Here is a 21,329-nt window from a genome sequence, read left to right on the forward strand (position 1 = left end):
ACGTGTCAGCGGATGGGTCTATGAAAGATGAGGTGAATCATAGAATTGATGAGGGAAAAAGAGTGAGTGGTGCACTTAGGAGTCTGTGGAAACAAAGAACTTTGTCCTTGGAGGCAAAGAGGGGAATGTATGAGAGTATAGTTTTACCAACGCTCTTATATGGGTGTGAAGCGTGGGTGATGAATGTTGCAGCGAGGAGAAGGCTGGAGGCAGTGGAGATGTCATGTCTGAGGGCAATGTGTGGTGTGAATATAATGCAGAGAATTCGTAGTTTGGAAGTTAGGAGGAGGTGCGGGATTACCAAAACTGTTGTCCAGAGGGCTGAGGAAGGGTTGTTGAGGTGGTTCGGACATGTAGAGAGAATGGAGCGAAACAGAATGACTTCAAGAGTGTATCAGTCTGTAGTGGAAGGAAGGCGGGGTAGGGGTCGGCCTAGGAAGGGTTGGAGGGAGGGGGTAAAGTAGGTTTTGTGTGCGAGGGGCTTGGACTTCCAGCAGGCATGCGTGAGCGTGTTTGATAGGAGTGAATGGAGACAAATGGTTTTTAATACTTGACGTGCTGTTGGAGTGTGAGCAAAGTAACATTTATGAAGGGATTCAGGGAAACCGGCAGGCCGGACTTGAGTCCTGGAGATGGGAAGTACAGTGCCTGCACTCTGAAGGAGGGGTGTTAATGTTGCAGTTTAAAAACTGTAGTGTAAAGCACCCTTCTGGCAAGACAGTGATGGAGTGAATGATGGTGAAAGTTTTTCTTTTTCGGGCCACCCTGCCTTGGTGGGAATCGGCCGGTGTGATAATAAAAATATATATATATATATATATATATATATATATATATATATATATATATATATATATATATATATATATCACTGATCTCTGGCTGAAGGAGACTCGAACCTACGAACCTTGGAACAAGGTACGCAGTGCTTTACCAATCTACCCACACTGGACCAATACCTTGGAGTCCAGCTTGCGCTAAACTTTGATCCAAGGCAGCCAGCTTTCAGGGAGAAGGCTTACAGCTTTTCATCTCGTCCCCTGCATGCATCAGCCTTACTAGAGATATTAACAATGCAAGGAATTCGCAAGAGCAGGCGAACTATACACAAACACTGATCTCTGGCTGAATGAGACTCGAACCTACCTTGGTGGCTGCCTTGGATCAAAGTCTAGCGCAAGCTGGACTCCAAGGTATTGGTCCAGTGTGGGTAGATTGGTAAAGCACTGCGTACCTTGTTCCAAGGTTCGTAGGCTCGAGTCTCCTTCAGCCAGAGATCAGTGTTTGTGTATATTTCGCCTGCTCTTGCGAATTCCTTGTATATATATATATATATATATATATATATATATATATATATATATATATATATATATATATATATATATATATATATATATATATATACTATATATAAAGTCAAAATCGCAAGTTTTACCTATTCGACATAACTTTATATATATATCAGATAGGGAGGGACGAACAGAGAAAGAAAGGAGTGTGGAGAGGGGCAAGTCAAGAGGCATAGACGTTAAAAGTGGAACAAGGAACTTCATAAAAAGTAAAGGGACAAAACTTCCAAGAGCAGGTAAGCTGAAAGACTTTTTTTATGCTCCTGGCTTCAGCAGAGCTCACTCTCTTTCTCTCTCTCATGCCGTAATGGACAAAACCTCTCAAATTTGTAGGTGTCACAGACCAGAAAGAATTTAACATGGGTGTCATAGCAGTGACAAGACAGTGTGTACCATTCATGTAGATCTTGATTACATGACGTTCATGCTTCTCGATATTGTCTTTGATGACAGTAACATCTGGAATATGTGTCATTATGCCTGGCAATAAAACAGTACTGCGAAAATTTGACGCAGTGGTAAATTGATAGATAAGAAATCCTTTTGCCCAAAGCAATCTTCATTCTTTCAATTCAGTTTTCTTACGAAGTGTTGGTTCCACTAAACAGTGTTTAAACAATGCCAAAAGCAGTGAAAAGAGCGTGTAAGTAATGCCCTCCACGATACTTTGCGGTATTATGAGATCACCCTTAAGGCGATTTTTGGTCTTCTAATAAAAAACGGTTCGGCTTCTCTGGCTTAAGCCAAGTAACTTAACGGCCTTCGTTAAGTAGGTAGAGTCAAAATTATGATGTGCATCGGATTTTCTGATTCCTTACCAAGTCGACTCATTCAGAATTTCCCTATTTAAAAAGGGCATCAGGTCTCGTCATAATATCACACCCTGGTACTTGTTTAAAGCAACCTGGGGAGCCCATCATCTTTACCATCTATTACTCTCCCTATACGAGGACGATCCCTGCCCCAGCAATCTTACTCACACCTCAATATGACCTAGTCCCTCACAGATGAGTAAGACCGAATACCTTACAGTTCAGTAGGAACGTCTCCTTTAAAGGTAAATGAGAACATCTTCCTCATAAGACTATCTCACTCACAGCTGAGCAGCACCCTCTCCTTCCAGGAAATGTGTTATAGAGCCTCAGGAGTACTCATTAAGGCCACTTTCCTGATAGCATGAGCAAAGTGCTCGCTTCACAGAGTGGTTGTGGCAGGAGCAAGCAAGTTGCCCGCCACAAGGAACTAGAGCAACACGGCTGACACCTGGATTAAGACTCACGAAAAACAATTCTGATGTAATCCGATTATTAGCTGGTTGCGTGACGCCTCGTGTGTAGTGTCGTATTGAACCTGAAGTGAGGGAGGGAGGGACCTAGCAGCCACTAGACTTCTCTGAAATACTAAATTACAATATTCATGAGAAGAGCTAAACCTGTAGGGGTCTAATTATAATCGATTTCATAAGTATATTTCAAATACGTATACAAATATATTACATACACGAACGTATGCATTCATCCAGTAAGGCATACAGCTAGACATGTTTGTGCTGGATTATATCTACACATAAATATGCACGTAAATATACTTTTCCACGGAACCCATGGCGAGTGAGTGGTAAAACTCAAGGCCAATGTTGGAGTTTTAAACTCACTCGCCATGAGTTTAAATCTCACCAGTTCCGTGGTTTGTTTCCAGTCTTCTAATTATATCTCGCGTCCAGTAAGACATATTTGCACATGCATAAAAATATATATGCATGTACACTGTACATACACGAATACATATGAAAGTACATAAAGACTTACACAGATAAGTATATATACATGTATGTATATACAAATATTCCTATACAGTACACCTATATATGAACTAACATGTACGTCTATTTAAAGACCCGCATATACCTAAACGGACAGGTACATATACAAATATATACAATATGTACGTACATTCACGCCTATATACATTGGTAAATGTACACGTATATACGTAAGTACATACAAACTTACATAAACAATTATTTAATAACGCACAAATACATTTATATATACACAAACTTACATGTACACGTACATATGCAAATACATATAAATATATATGTAAATAGGTACATGTACACGTACACATACAAATGCATACGGACATAGATATGCAGGTAACTATACACACACATCAATGCATAAAATCATTCAGAAAAAGTTGACTGCGTGAGAGATTAGTACAAATATGTCGCTCAGTTCAAGTGAAACTTTGTTGGGGAAAAAAACAAACAGGAAACCTGCAGTAATTACATTCCGTTCACGTTAAATAACACATCAGATATTTTGTCCAATTCACTCGTTTTGGAAATTACTGAAACCAACAGCACAAAATTGTTGGGTATACTAAAAAAAAAACAATTCAGCCAAATTATACTCATAAATGTTTACATCGTTCCCATTTTACATAAATCAGTGCTCATGTCAATTTAGTGGCTTTTATTTAATAGAACGTATTATATATTTTACTTTCATATCAATTACAAAAATATTATGGATGGTAGGAAAAAAATACTCAGAGGGCTTCAGGAAGAAATCTTACGGTCTTTTTCGATAAGACGTTTTAATAACTTCTCCCAGGCAATGGTTCCTCATAATCAGCAGTATATGAGTTGAAGGAGCTCGATCTGATTGGTGCCTGGGGCATGGAACCAAATTCTTGCGTAGCTTCGGGAAAAGGCCTGTTGGCCTTGTATGGGCAAGCAGGCCTCCTGCAGTGGTCCTCCATTCTTATAAGAACATAAGAAAGGAGGAACACTGCAGCAGGCCTGTTGGCCCATACTAGGCAGGCCCTTCACAATCCATCCCAACCCAATTTTCAATGCCACCAAAGAATTAAGCTCTGATAACTCTATCCACTCATATGCAAGTCCCACTCAGATCCAACCCTTCTCACTTGTGTATTTATCCAACCTAAATTTGAAACTACCCAAGGTTTTAGCCTCAACAACCCAACTAGGTAGACTGTTCCACTCATCAACTATCCTATTTCCAAACCAACACTTTCCTATGTCCTTTCGAAATCTAAACTTGTCCAATTTGAATCCATTACTGCAGGTTCTCTCCTGGAGAGACATCCTCAAGATCTTATTTATATCCCCTTTATTAATACCCATCTTCCACTTATACACTTCGATCATGTCTCCCCTCATTCTTCGTCCAACAAGTGAATGTAATTTAAGGGTCTTCAATCTTTCTTCATAAAGAAGATTTCTAAAGCTATATTAATTTAGTCATTCTATGCTGAATGTTTTCTAACGAATTTATGTCCATTCTGTAATATGGAGACCTGAACTAAGCTGCATAATCTAGGTGAGGCCTTACTAATGATGTATAAAGCTGTAACATAACCTCTGAACTTCTGTTGCTTACACTTCTTGATATAAATCCCAGTAATCTGTTTGCCTTATTACGTACGCTTAGGCATTGCTATCTTGGTTTAAGGTTATTGCTTGTCATAACCCCCAAGTCCTTTTCACAATCTGTATGACTAAGTCCTGCATTATGACACTCCCGAGCTTCAGAACCTTGCGTTTATCTACATTGAACTGCATCTGCCACTTTTCTGACCAGGTACTGAGTTTGTCTAAATCCTCCTGAAGTTCCCTGATATCTAAGTCTGAATCAATTATCCTACCTATCTTTGTATTATCGGCGAATTTGCTCATTCCACTAGCAATTCCCTCATCAAGATCATTGATATATATTATAAAGAACAACGGGCCCAAGACTGATCCCTGTGGAACGCCACTTGTTACAGATCCCCACTCGGATTTAACCCCATTTATGGACACTCTCTGCTTCCTGTTTGTGAGCCATGACTCAATCCATGAGAGCAATTTTCCCCCAATGCCAAATATCAAATTCTTTATCGTGATCAACAGCCTCAAAAGCTTTACTGAAGAAAGTTAATAAAGTAGTTAGACAAGAACGGCCTCTAGTGAATCCATGCTGAGTATCATTAATCAAGCTATGCTTATCCAGATGGCTTTTTATAATCTCAGCTATAATTGACTAGTAATTTGCCTACAATTGAGGTCAGGCTTATTGGGCGGTAATTTGACGGTAACGACTTGTAACCTATATTATACTATTATACTATAAGCGGATTATCTGATATTTTACTTCTGGCTTCCGTTTCTTTTAAATTGAAATATCCTGACAATGATTTCTTATGCATCTCTTAAGTTTCCGAGGCAGACAAAGCCGACTATCTAGTTTGCTTACGTTCAAGGAATGGAAATTCTTGAAAGTTTAATTTAACAGCCCAGCTCGTCTGGCCCAGCAGAGCCGCTTTACTAGATGACCTGACATGGGAGCAACAAACGAATTTGTGGACGCCGCACAGCCTCTAAGTATACTCGAAACCCAGAGCGGAAAACAATACTTAAAACAACACATCTGCGTTGCAAAAACTATCCTTCCAATATATTTTTTTTTTATTATTATCACACCGGCCGATTCCCACCAAGGCAGGGTGGCCCGAAAAAGAAAAACTTTCACCATCATTCACTCCATCACTGTCTTGCCAGAAGGGTGCTTTACACTACAGTTTTTAAACTGCAACATTAACACCCCTCCTTCAGAGTGCAGGCACTGTACTTCCCATCTCCAGGACTCAAGTCCGGCCTGCCGGTTTCCCTGAATCCCTTCATAAATGTTACTTTGCTCACACTCCAACAGCACGTCAAGTATTAAAAACCATTTGTCTCCATTCACTCCTATCAAACACGCTCACGCATGCCTGCTGGAAGTCCAAGCCCCTCGCACACAAAACCTCCTTTACCCCCTCCCTCCAACCCTTCCTAGGCCGACCCCTACCCCGCCTTCCTTCCACTACAGACTGATACACTCTTGAAGTCATTCTGTTTCGCTCCATTCTCTCTACATGTCCGAACCACCTCAACAACCCTTCCTCAGCCCTCTGGACAACAGTTTTGGTAATCCCGCACCTCCTCCTAACTTCCAAACTACGAATTCTCTGCATTATATTCACACCACACATTGCCCTCAGACATGACATCTCCACTGCCTCCAGCCTTCTCCTCGCTGCAACATTCATCACCCACGCTTCACACCCATATAAGAGCGTTGGTAAAACTATACTCTCATACATTCCCCTCTTTGCCTCCAAGGACAAAGTTCTTTGTCTCCACAGACTCCTAAGTGCACCACTCACTCTTTTTCCCTCATCAATTCTATGATTCACCTCATCTTTCCAATATATATATATATATATATATATATATATATATATATATATATATATATATGTATATATGCAATAAGATCACAGTAAACAAGTGATATCAGAATATGCAAAACAACCATTGTGAAAGAACAGTGAAATTCCAAGCGCTTTCGTGACTTATTGCATTATCAAGGAAATATATATATATATATATATATATATATATATATATATATATATATATATATATATATATATATATATATATAAACACTAGTCTCTGGCTGAAGGAGACTCGAACCTACGAACCTTGGAACAAGGTACGCAGTGCTATACCATTCTCACCACACTGGACCAATACCTAGGCGTCCAGCTTGCGCTAGACTTTGATCCACGGCAGCCAGCTTTCAGGGAGAAGGCTTACAGCTTTTCATCTCGTCCCCTGCATGCATCAGCCTACTAGAGATTTTAACAATGCAAGGAATTCGCAAGAGCAGGCGAAATATACACAAACACTGATCTCTGGCTGAAGGAGACTCGAACCTACGAACCTTGGAACAAGGTAGGCAGTGCTATACCATTCTCACCACACTGGACCTGCTCTTGCGAATTCCTTGCATTGTTAAAATCTCTAGTAAGGCTGATGCATGCAGGGGATGAGATGAAAAGCTGTAAGCCTTTCCCCAGAAAGCTGGCTGCCTTGGATCAAAGTCTAGCGCAAGCTGGACGCCAAGGTATTGGTCCAGTGTGGTGAGAATGGTATAGCACTGCGTACCTTGTTCCAAGGTTCGAGTCTCCTTCAGCCAGAAATCAGTGTTTGTGTATATTTCGCCTGCTCTTGCGAATTCCTTACATTATATATATATATATATATATATATATATATATATATATATATATATATATATATATATATATATATATATATATATATGTCGTGCCGAATATGTAAAACTGGTCAATTAGCAAGAACTCATTTAAAATTAGGTCCTTTCTAAAATTTTCTCTTATACGTTTAAAGATATATTTTTTTTCATTAATGTTAATGTAAAAAATTTTAATTTTGCACCAAAAGAATTTTAGAAAACTTACCTAACCTTATTATAACAAGAACAATTTATTTTAGCCTAACCCAGCTATATACATTTTAGATTTGTTTACGATAATTTAATACTAAACAAACACAATGAAATATATTTTTTTCGTTAGGTTCAGAATGATTTTGGCGAAATTATTGCATACACAAATTTTCGCTTGTCCTATAACCTGACTTGTAACTTGTGATTTAATAATGGTCGAGGACCGACTGTTACGTCATGTTGTTTCTATCCCATATGCGGGTTTTTGGTGAACTGCTCCTGCCACTGTATTGTGACTTCATTTTTCAACAAAAGTATTCTAATATAGCATAATATTCAAACTATATTGCAGTGTTAAAAGTTACTTGTGTTTCTGCACTACTTTTATCATCAAAGATGCTAAGTCTTTATGTGATGTTGTTTTGCCGGATAAACACAGTGTAATGAAGATTGTGGAAAATTACATTTATCTGAATGTATCATTATGTACATAACAGTAAATGAACAAAGATAATTATTATTTATCAATGTTACACAGACAAGTAGGAATCTGGGACACTTAGGTCGCACAAAATGTCCCCCTTCGATACCTACCACTGTCATATCCACAAGTTGCTCTGGACCTATTAATTATAAATGAAATATACATACACCAGGAATGCTGGTAAATATATAAATTTGTGGACTGTACATTAAAATTAAAAAAGGATTATATATATACACATACACATAACAGAAGGAGAATATATCTTAATATCACTGGAGATTAATGTGTCATGTACAGGACCCCCCCCTTTTGCCTACATTTATGAAAAATTTACTGGCCAGAATTTAAACATAAATTAGACAGCTTATCTGAGGTTCCTGGAGTTGTCCTGTCCTGTCGCCTGATACTCAAGTTATGCATGAATGCACATCCAACAATTTTGCCTCCTACTTGAGAGGTGTCAGCCCAATTTTAACCTCTAGAGCACGAAAAATTCTTCCCATTACACAATGTTAGTCCAGTTCAAACAGCAATGGCGACTGTCTTCTGCGCAGACGTAGGCTTTCCGTTTTCTATGACATATTATTAAATACAGTATGGCCATCTATTTACATATAACTACTGTATTTCTGGAAAATATATACAGTATTTTCCACACTGCGGCCGGGCGGAGTTCGTTGCTAAACGACTCAAATTACTCCTTCCTTTAGGAGACGATTCCAGCCGGTTCTGGCTTGAGTGGCTGTTCTCCTAGTAGGTCTTACTATGATTTTATTTTCCAGCATCACTTGGCCAGCGTTATCTTCCATATCACTCGGGTCACTTTCCCTCAGATTTTCATTTACGTTTGTTTGAACACCTAATTCCAAGGGAATCAATTTATTGTGTGTAAACTTTCCTGGCCACGACACAACGCTTTGACATTCCTGACAACACCTTGTGCATCTGGGTACAATGTCAATACTTTGCCCAGAGGCCACAATGTTCAATGTTGTTCAGTATCAATCAACACAATGTCACCTGGTTGAATGTTCTGTCGATTTACTGCCTCTGTCGCACCATAAAAGTGCTCACGTAGTGTAAGAAGATATTCCTTACGCCACACATTAGACCAATGATCAACTAAATTATTTAACATTTTAAATTTATCATACAACATTGCCGCATCATTGTAATCTTCATCTCTATAGACAGGGGCAGCTTCCAATTTCCTTCCACATATTAGGTGAGAAGGTGTTAATACATCTGCATCAGGTGTATCACTCATGTATGAGAGAGGCCTATTATTTATACGATTTTCCGCCTCCACTAACACTGCACGGAATTCTTCCAAATTAATTCTCTTCCGGTGTAGTATTTTACGGAGACACCTCTTCACTGTGCCTATCAGTCTTTCGTACAGCCCCCCCTGCCAAGGGGCTCTAGGAGTAATAAATTTCCAGGTACACCCTCGCTGGGTTAACAGAGATTGAACATCGTTACTATTATTTAATTCTATCAAGTGTTGAGAACATGCTAAAAAAATTTGTGGCATTATCCGAAATCATCAACCTCGGACAGGATCTCCTAGCTGCAAATTTTCGAAACAGCTGTATAAACTGTTCTGCAGACAAGTCCTGTGCCACTTCTAAATGAACTGCCCTAGTAGCAGTATAGGTGAACAAACAAACATACACTTTCAGTGGAACACCATTTGACGTACCTGTTAAAATTATTGGACCACTATAGTCTACACCTGTTACATCAAATGGTTTCACTAATTGCACACGCTCCTTTGGCAATGGTGGAGGACCTGGGTACACATAGGATCTGGCATCCACACGGCGACATATTACACAAGATTTAATCACCCTTTTTACACTTTGCCGTCCTTGTGGAATCCAGAAAGTTTCCCTAATACAAATTAAGGTATCTTGTACCCCACCATGCATTACATTTTTATGGGCATTTAGCACACTTAAATTTGTTAGATGATGAGTTTTGGGCAGTATGATAGGGTGTTTAGCATAATCACCCAATTCAGCATTTTGTAACCTACCTCTGCACCTAATTACACTGTTGTCTAAATACAGCCCCAATTTCTCTATTATGGAACCTTTCACAATTTTTCTTTCCATCATCAATTTAATCTCATTTCCATAGATTTCCTCCTGTACCCTCTTTATCCAATATTCAAGAGGATGTGAAAACTTAAATGAAATATTCGTCTTGTTTAGAAATTTAAACACCAACTTAGTTACATTGATTAGTTTGGGTAAAGAAGAATACCTATTTATATCAATGGCTAAGGAGCGGTGGTCACAGTAATTTCAACAGGAGCAATATGCGCCTTTTGTACAGGCCAATTAGCTTTATTTACCAACCAACTCGGTCCTTTAAACCATGATACAGCATTTACAAATTTAGCATAAGGAAAACCTCGAGACAAGAAATCAGCTGGATTCTCCTCACCAGGTATATGATTAATTAAATGTTAACATATGCTGACCCAAACTATTATACTTCTCTTGCATCTGATTAATTTCAGCGACTCTGTACACAATTTTACTGTTTCCATTACGAATCCATTGTAAGGATACCTCATTATCAGACCAAATTAGTGTCGCTAATATTTATCTCCTGCAACTTATTTCTTATATAATTAGCTAATTTGACACCTACATAAATGGCTGTTAATTCCAACTGAGGCAAGGTACGTGATTTAATTGGAGACACTTTAGCCTTAGACATAACAAGAGAAATAACACTATTACATTGAAGGTAAGCAACTGCTCCATATGCCAATTTTGAAGCATCACAAAAAATGTGGAGTACGTTTTACCCATTTGGATTGGCCACCTGGCGTGGGAATTTCAACATCGGAATTTTTTCATAATCACCAATTAATTCATCCCACCTGTTAATGAATTCCTCAGGTAGTATTTCATCCCAAGCACATTTAAGTTTCCATGCTTCCTGTATTAATAATTTCCCTCTTATAGTAAGGGGTGACACTAAACCTAGTGGATCAAAACAATTGGAAACTTCAGCAAGCAAAACTCTCTTAGTTAATTTATTGGGCATACTGTAATTATTAGGTTTTAACATTAACAAATCTCTCTCAGTATCCCAAGTTAATCCTAACACATTACTACATTTTGGCATTTCATCTCCAGGGAAATCTTTACTTATTTTGTCCTTTAATTTGGACGAATTACTATTCCATTCCCTCAGAGGCATATTTGCACTTTGCATTATTTCATTAGCCTCTCCATAAGTCATTAACAGTTCCTCTTCAGTTGACGTCACACCCAGGAAATTGTCCACATAAAATTGTTTGCTCATTACTTTACCCAATGGACTTCCCGTACGTTTAAGGTGTGCTTGCTTGAAGCAGGAACGGACTGGATGTAGGACCAAATAATACGCTCCTAAAGCGAAAGGTTTTCAGAGGGCTAAGTGGGTCAATAGGATTCTCAGGCCATAAGAAGCGGGTACAATCCCGGTCAGCCTCTTGTAAACCCACTCTTAGGAAAGCTTTACTTATGTCAGCCGTAAAGGCATAGTGCTTCACTCCGAAATTTAATAAGATATCTCCTAATTTTTCTGTCAACGACGGACCTGTCATCAAACAGTCATTTAAACTAGGTACATTTTTGTTACTCCTGGCAATACAATTAAACACAATCCTCAAAGGAGTGGTCTTAGAATCCTTCTTCACTCCGTGATGTGGCAAATTTTTATTTTTTATTATCACACTGGCCGATTCCCACCAAGGCAGGGTGGCCCGAAAAAGAAAAACTTTCACCATCATTCACTCCATCACTGTCTTCCCAGAAGGGTGCTTTACACTACAGTTTTTAAACTGCAACATTAACACCCCTCCTTCAGAGTGCAGGCACTGTACTTCCCATCTCCAGGACTCAAGTCCGGCCTGCCGGTTTCCCTGAACCCCTTCATAAATGTTACTTTGCTCACACTCCAACAGCACGTCAAGTATTAAAAACCATTTGTCTCCATTCACTCCTATCAAACACGCTCACGCATGCCTGCTGGAAGTCCAAGCCCCTCGCACACAAAACCTCCTTTACCCCCTCTCTCCAACCTTTCCTAGGCCGACCCCTACCCCGCCTTCCTTCCACTACAGACTGATACACTCTTGAAGTCATTCTGTTTCGCTCCATTCTCTCTACATGTCCGAACCACCTCAACAACCCTTCCTCAGCCCTCTGGACAACAGTTTTGGTAATCCTGCACCTCCTCCTAACTTCCAAACTACGAATTCTCTGCATTATATTCACACCACACATTGCCCTCAGACATGACATCTCCACTGCCTCCAGCCTTCTTCTCGCTGCAACATTCATCACCCATGCTTCACACCCATATAAGAGCGTTGGTAAAACTATACTCTCATACATTCCCCTCTTTGCCTCCAAGGACAAAGTTCTTTGTCTCCACAGACTCCTAAGTGCACCACTCACTCTTTTCCCCTCATCAATTCTATGATTCACCTCATCTTTCATAGACCCATCCGCTGACACGTCCACTCCCAAATATCTGAATACATTCACCTCCTCCATACTCTCTCCCTCCAATCTGATATTCAATCTTTCATCACCTAATCTTTTTGTTATCCTCATAACCTTACTCTTTCCTGTATTCACCTTTAATTTTCTTCTTTTGCACACCCTACCAAATTCATCCACCAATCTCTGCAACTTCTCTTCAGAATCTCCCAAGAGCACAGTGTCATCAGCAAAGAGCAGTTGTGACAACTCCCACTTTGTGTGTGATTCTTTATCTTTTAACTCCACACCTCTTGCCAAGACCCTCGCATTTACTTCTCTTACAACCCCATCTATAAATATATTAAACAACCACGGTGACATCACACATCCTTGTCTAAGGCCTACTTTTACTGGGAAAAAATTTCCCTCTTTCCTACATACTCTAACTTGAGCCTCACTATCCTCGTAAAAACTCTTCACTGCTTTCAGTAACCTACCTCCTACACCATACACTTGCAACATCTGCCACACTGCCCCCCTATCCACCCTGTCATACGCCTTTTCCAAATCCCTAAATGCCACAAAGACCTCTTTAGCCTTATCTAAATACTGTTCACTTATATGTTTCACTGTAAACACCTGGTCCACACACCCCCTACCTTTCCTAAAGCCTCCTTGTTCATCTGCTATCCTATTCTCCGTCTTACTTCTAATTCTTTCAATAATAACTCTACCATACACTTTACCAGGTATACTCAGCAGACTTATCCCCCTATAATTTTTGCACTCTCTTTTATCCCCTTTGCCTTTATACAAAGGAACTATGCATGCTCTCTGCCAATCCCTAGGTACCTTACCCTCTTCCATATATTTATTAAATAATTGCACCAACCACTCCAAAACTATATCCCCACCTGCTTTTAACATTTCTATCTTTATCCCATCAATCCTGGCTGCCTTACCCCCTTTCATTTTACCTACTGCCTCACGAACTTCCCCCACACTCAAAACTGGCTCTTCCTCACTCCTACAAGATGTTATTCCTCCTTGTCCTATACACGAAATCACAGCTTCCCTATCTTCATCAACATTTAACAATTCCTCAAAATATTCCCTCCATCTTCCCAATACCTCTAACTCTCCATTTAATAACTTTCCTCTCCTATTTTTAACTGACAAATCCATTTGTTCTCTAGGCTTTCTTAACTTGTTAATCTCACTCCAAAACTTTTTCTTATTTTCAACAAAATTTGTTGATAACATCTCACCCACTCTCTCATTTGCTCTCTTTTTACATTGCTTCACCACTCTCTTAACCTCTCTCTTTTTCTCCATATACTCTTCCCTCCTTGCATCACTTCTACTTTGTAAAAACTTCTCATATGCTAACTTTTTCTCCCTTACTACTCTCTTTACATCATCATTCCACCAATCGCTCCTCTTCCCTCCCGCACCCACTTTCCTGTAACCACAAACTTCTGCTGAACACTCTAACACTACATTTTTAAACCTACCCCATACCTCTTCGACCCCATTGCCTATGCTCTCATTAGCCCATCTATCCTCCAATAGCTGTTTATATCTTACCCTAACTGCCTCCTCTTTTAGTTTATAAACCTTCACCTCTCTCTTCCCTGATACTTCTATTCTCCTTATATCCCATCTATCTTTTACTCTCAGTGTAGCTACAACTAGAAAGTGATCTGATATATCTGTGGCCCCTCTATAAACATGTACATCCTGAAGTCTACTCAACAGTCTTTTATCTACCAATACATAATCCAACAAACTACTGTCATTTCGCCCTACATCATATCTTGTATACTTATTTATCCTCTTTTTCTTAAAATATGTATTACCTATAACTAAACCCCTTTCTATACAAAGTTCAATCAAAGGGCTCCCATTATCATTTACACCTGGCACCCCAAACTTACCTACCACACCCTCTCTAAAAGTTTCTCCTACTTTAGCATTCAGGTCCCCTACCACAATTACTCTCTCACTTGGTTCAAAGGCTCCTATACATTCACTTAACATCTCCCAAAATCTCTCTCTCTCCTCTGCATTCCTCTCTTCTCCAGGTGCATACACGCTTATTATGACCCACTTCTCGCATCCAACCTTTGCTTTAATCCACATAATTCTTGAATTTACACATTCATATTCTCTTTTCTCCTTCCATAACTGATCATTCAACATTACTGCTACCCCTTCCTTTGCTCTAACTCTCTCAGATACTCCAGATTTAATCCCATTTATTTCCCCCCACTGAAACTCCCCTACCCCCTTCAGCTTTGTTTCGCTTAGGGCCATGACATCCAACTTCTTTTCATTCATAACATCAGCAATCATCTGTTTCTTGTCATCCGCACTACATCCACGCACATTCAAGCATCCCAGTTTTATAAAGTTTTTATTCTTCTATTTTTTAGTAAATGTCTACAGGAGAAGGGGTTACTAGGCCATTGCTCCCGGCATTTTAGTCGCCTCATACGACACGCATGGCTTACGGAGGAAAGATTCTTTTCCACTTCCCCATGGACAATAGAAGAAATAAAGAAGAACAAGAGCTATTTAGAAAAAGGAGAAAAACCTAGATGTATGTATATATATATGCATGTGCGTGTCTGTGAAGTGTGACCAAAGTGTAAGTAGGAGTAGCAAGATATCCCTGTTATCTAGCGTGTTTATGAGACAGAAAAAGAATAGTAACCATAAATTTTGGCTTGCTCAGGAGGTACCTCTTCTATAAATTTATTAATTAACTGCTCAGCAATTATATCATTATAGGCAGTTAACAATTCTGGTGTCTTACTCAGTTCGCGGAGCTGAGCCTTTAACTGTCCATATGCCATTCTGTAATTAGTGGGCAATTCTGGATGGTTCAGTTTCCACGGAAGTCGTACCCAGTATTGTCCAGATTCAAATTTTACATCTCTCAGGTATTGCTCTTGAGTAAAAGAATCGTTTGGACTTTCTTCATTTACATTTATTCCAATGCTGTCTAATTCCCACAATTTATGCACTGGCTCAACACCATCCTCTATGGAAGAATTATACTGGGGTACGACTTCATGAGTAAGACACACAGTTATGGTATTCGTAGTTTCCTCTAGTCATGAATTATTATTACGAGGAATCCTACCATACATTACATGGCCTCCTGCAGTCTTCAAAAGGGTGACACCACATTTCTTTACCATACCCTTTACAAAGGAGGCATAATAGTCACTACCTATCAAAATATTTATTGGGCCTACAGAATCATCACTTACACCAGGAGGTGCTAAATTTACATTATGTGACAGTCTTTCTGTAGCTTTACTAAGCCCTACTGTAGATATTTTCTCTGGAAGTCTATCTACAATTACTGCATTAACACATTTTTTCTCATGGCTCAACCTGACAGTTACATAAACAGTGTCATATAATTGAGCCCTTTTATCTGAGAGCAAACCAGATAATTTTAGAGTGGTTGGATCTCCCATCTGTATTTTCATACCATCAAGACATTTACGTTTAATGAAAGTACGTTGGGATCCTTGGTCTAATAATGCAGTTACATTTTTTTATTTATCCCTTTTATCATAAATTTTTACCTGTAACACAGGTAAGGTTACTTAAGCAAAACCATCATTATTAACATTAGCAGCAATTTTTACATTAGCTACTGTTGTGTCAGGATTGTCAACATTACCATTATTATCAACATTATCATATAGACCTTTACACATGACTATATGGTGTCTTCCTTTGTGACATTGATAACAGAAGTTTAATTTGGCATAACAATCCTTTACATTGTGATTACCCAAACACCTGATACATCTGTCAAGTTCCTCCAATCTTTCAACTTTATCATTCCATGAATTGTATGCATTGCAATTCTTAGAAAAATGAGTACCCTTGCAGAAGAGACAATCTCTCTTTTCTTTGACTGGTTTCTTATTAACTGGGCTACTCTTAGGAGGGTACTTATTCTCCTTACCTTGTGGAGAATCATTATTTCTGATTCCTGCTAATTGATATGCATCTATGCAACTCTTTTTAGGAAATGAAATTTGATTATTATCATTGGGATAATTTTTCCCTTTGTGAAACTTGACAGATACCTCAGAGTTATTATGTGTTGCATCTTTAAAATGAGTTAGTTGGCTGGTCTGCAACTGCACAATTAATTCTTGTAGACCTAGTCTTATTTCCTCCAGACCAAAATAACCCTTGTGATATTTGTTCGAGATCCATTCAGGTGTTTTATAGTTTAATTTATTCTGTACAATGGCACTCAATAACCAGTCTGATTCCTTCAGATTATATTTATTACTTAAAGTTTTGAGAGTGCTCTCCAGTTTAACTCTAAACTGCTGTAAACCTTTGTAAGTGTGATCTGGAGATTTTAAATTAACAATTGTATCCACTAGATCCAACCTACTTTGTTCTATATTACCATAAGTGACCTTCAACAAGTCAACTGCTTCTTTGTAAGAATCATCTACATTGGGAAAGGCTTGTATGAGTATCTGAGCATCTCCTCTTACCTGTCCTTTGAGGTAAAATAATTTAGTTACACAGGCTAGGTCACTCCTGTCATGCACAGCTGCTTTAAAAATTTACCAAAACTCCCCCCAATTTTCTCCAGGATTAAATACAGAAAAACATAATTCTAGGAGTTTTGGCAAATACATCTTATTTGTTGGAGCAGACTGATTAACTGCCTGGTTTACACAAGGCCTGACTTTTACAAGAATCTTTTCCTAATTCACAATACTGATTAATCATAAGATCTACTTCAGTCTCATCTACACAGTTTACTAATAAATCTCCTTCACATTTGTTGTAATATAATTTGTATGAATCATATCTATTCCCTAAAGCATCTAAATACAATTTTAAATCATCAGCATTCACAGTTTCTTGATTCATTAATTCCAAGCACTTATTATATGTGTTGGTTACATGAACTTTTCTAGCCTGTAGTGATGCTTTCTTTACTCTATATTCCATATGTTTGTCTTCTATATTAATTTCATCATTTTCAGCCATGATGCAATGTATTAAATTCAACTTTATTAATAACACTGATACAACTTACCTTTGAATAAATCCTAGCTACTTGAGCTTAGCAATTACATGTAAGAAAATATAAACTTCAAATGTACATTAATACAAACCTTTAGCCAGACTTGGATTATCAAAATTAATATCATACAAATTAATAAATCCTTGCCAGAATTTGGCACAGCAAAATTAATATTATACACATTAATATATCAATTACACATACACTGATATAAATCTTGGCCAGAATTGTCTTATCAAATTAATATTATACAAATTAATACAAACTTAGCCAGACTTGACTTATCAAAATTAATATTGTAATAATTATAATCCACTACACATTAAGTAAATTTGTGAACTTTACATCCACCTCCTTCTGTTATTTCACATATAATTATTAAGTAATTAACTAATTAATGACTTCACTAATTACCTCCGGTTCAAGAAGGACCAACGGGCAAATTAAATGTGGAAAATTACATTTATCTGAATGTATCATTATGTACATAACAGTAAATGAACAAAGACAATTATTATTTATCAATGTTGCACAGACAAGTAGGAATTTGGGACACCTAGGTCGCACAAAATGTCCCCCTTCGATAGCTACCACTGTCATATCCACAAGTTGCTCTGGACCTATTAATTATAAATGAAATATACATACACCAGGAATGCTGGTAAATATATAAATTTGTGGACTGTACATTAAAATTAAAAAAAGATTATATATATACACATACACATAACAGAAGGAGAATATATCTTAATATCACTCACCAATTTGACTGGAGATTAATGTGTCATGTACAGGACCCCCCCTTTTGCCTACATTTATGAAAAATTTACTGGCCAGAATTTAAACATAAATTAGGCAGCTTATCTGAGGCTCCTGGAGTTGTCCTGTCCTGTCGCCTGATACTCAAGTTATGCAGGAATGCACATCCAACAATTTTGCCTCCTATTTGAGAGGTGTCAGCCCAATTTTAACCTCTAGAGCACGAAAAATTCTTCCCATTACACAATGTCTGTTACTCCAATTCAAACAGCAATGGCGACTGTCTTCTGTGCAGACACAGGCTTTCCGTTTTCTATGACATAAATATTATTAAATACAGTATGGCCATCTATTTACATATAACTACTGTATTTCTGGAAAATATATACAGTATTTTCCACAAAGATTAACTTTTAAATAAGTATATTGCACATGTAATGAAATCTCTTATCCAACTTTCACCAATTACATTGGTGAACAACCAAAATGCTTCCGAGACCAGAGTAGCAATTTCCAACTATTTTTAGGTGACTGATAATGAATATCATGGTTAAAATTGTTTGTCAGCTCTACTTTTCAATATACACCAACGTGTCACAACAGGTTCCAACAGGCTTATGGCAGTGTGTTTCTTACCACACTCACAGTCTCACTGACCTTCATTATTGTTCCAGCAGTCATAAAAGGTGGTTGTGGTGTGCAAGTTTATATTTTGAGGTGAAAGGTAGGTGAATTTCTTAGCCAAACACTTTGGTGATGAGCTTGCAGGGCGGATACAGCAATTACTGCTGGTTTCTATGTGAATGGGACAGCCATGCAAGAGGTTCCCACTACACCAGGAGAGACTGGCCACCTCGTCAAATTCGAGCCTGGGATGAAAAATATTCAACATCCACCTCTCATTGAACCAAACAAAATTTTGCTACCTCCACTGCACATAAAACTGGGGTTCATTAAAAACTTTGTAAAAGCTATGGACAAATCCAGTCAGGGATTCAAGCATTTAACATCAAAATTCCCCTCACTGAGCGACGCTAAGATAAGAGAGGGAGTCTTCAATGGTCCTCAGATTCGAGAGCTTCATGCAGATGGTGACTTTGAATCAGACCTTCATGGGGAGGGGAAAGCTGCTTGGGAAACATTCAAGTTAGTGGCGAAGGGATTTCTCGGAAACAGTAGGGAAGGCAACTATGAAGAATTGGTAGAAAATCTGATCAAGGCTTACAAGAACATGGGATGTAACATGCTACTTTAAATCCACTTTTTGGACTCACATTTAGACTTTTTTCCAGCGAACTGTGAGGCAGTTAGTGACGAACATAGTGAAAGGTTTCACCAAGATATTTCAACCATGGAAAAATGGTACCAGGGCAAATGAGGCACAAGAATGCTTGCAGACTATTGCTGGACATTGGCAAGAGATGATTCTTCAGCCCACTATAAGCGTCTAGCAAAAAGGCAGAGAGTAAGTGAGGATTAGAGTTTAAAACTTACTGACACATATTATACGTTATAATAAAATAATCAAATTTTGCATGTCTCGTATCTTTAAATCTATAATAAATAAACATTTTTCAAGGTGATATTTGGATTTAGGACATGAAAATACATAAGAATTAACTAATCTCATTTAAGAAGCATACAACTTTTCAAAAATTGTTGACCAGTGTCATAAGTATTCAGGTCTCTTCTTGTTTTAGCTCTTCTAATATATCTACACATCCACCCACTGTCCAGTCACTCATCTTTTCGTTCAAATAGTTGTTTTTCTTGTATTCATGAGGAAGCACTGAAACAATAAGGGCCATACAGCGCCAAGGGAACGGCAGATGATCACGTTTGAGTCGAGATACTGTCTGCAATTTCTTGGATTTAGAGCCCTTCACCAGCATCAAGGGGCCTTTTTACCTAATAATCCATTGATTTTTAGTTCAGATTCAGTAACAGAGATGTTCGGGTATATCAGAAAAAAAAAAGCTGAGCACTCAAAAGGTTTATTAAATCTACCACAATTTTTCCTTTCGACTCCTTAATAACTTCACTACACAAGCGTCTCATTGTCAGCTTTGCGGCATTAATGGCTCAAAAATCTTCCTCTTGTGTTTATAAGAAATTTGTGATTCTATTAAAGTTAAAAATTAATGAGTTTCTCGTGTAAACTCTTTAAAGTATATAGCGACTGACTTCCTCAGCTCTAAAGTTTTAATAGTCTTGTTCACAACTTTTTCCTCTCTCATATACACTGTGATGAGTCTCAAATTTTAAAAAATTCATACTGTATATTTCTTTCAATTAACAAGCAATGATTACCGATACTCTCATTAGCTACGAATGTTTAAATATTTGAGTAAGTGTTCAAATGTTTTTTGCAAGGCAGCTAATGGTACTAAATTAATTATTAGGCTAATCTAGATAAGTTTATGTTTCCTCTCTTCTGTCCATGTCTTATTCCGTTTCCACCTGTCTGCTCCTGGTTCTCTCATCCATTTCTATCAACCCGACGTCAGCTCTTCCTCCCTCCCACAACTTCAGTGCAACAAGTTTTCCTATCCTTCTCTTATATGCCTTGAATAGATGTTTGGTCTGTTTGAGAGCCTGCTCATCAGCTGATGTACCCAACGACCCACTGCGTGCGGATCGTTGATACCACCAACTTCCTAAAATCCTCACACCAGTAATGCAAGTCTAAACAGAGTTCTTCTTTCTGTTTTGAAGGAAATGTCAGTTTGGGGCCTAGTAATATTTCTGGCCTTTCATATTCGCTTTTGACATCGACCTCGCTGCCACAGTTAGGGAAACAGTCGTCCAGCTGTAAAAAATAACTACTATTCTGCACTTTTTTTTCTT

The sequence above is a fragment of the Cherax quadricarinatus genome, chromosome 5 (assembly GCF_038502225.1).
Source record: "Cherax quadricarinatus isolate ZL_2023a chromosome 5, ASM3850222v1, whole genome shotgun sequence".
NCBI lineage: Eukaryota > Metazoa > Arthropoda > Malacostraca > Decapoda > Parastacidae > Cherax > Cherax quadricarinatus.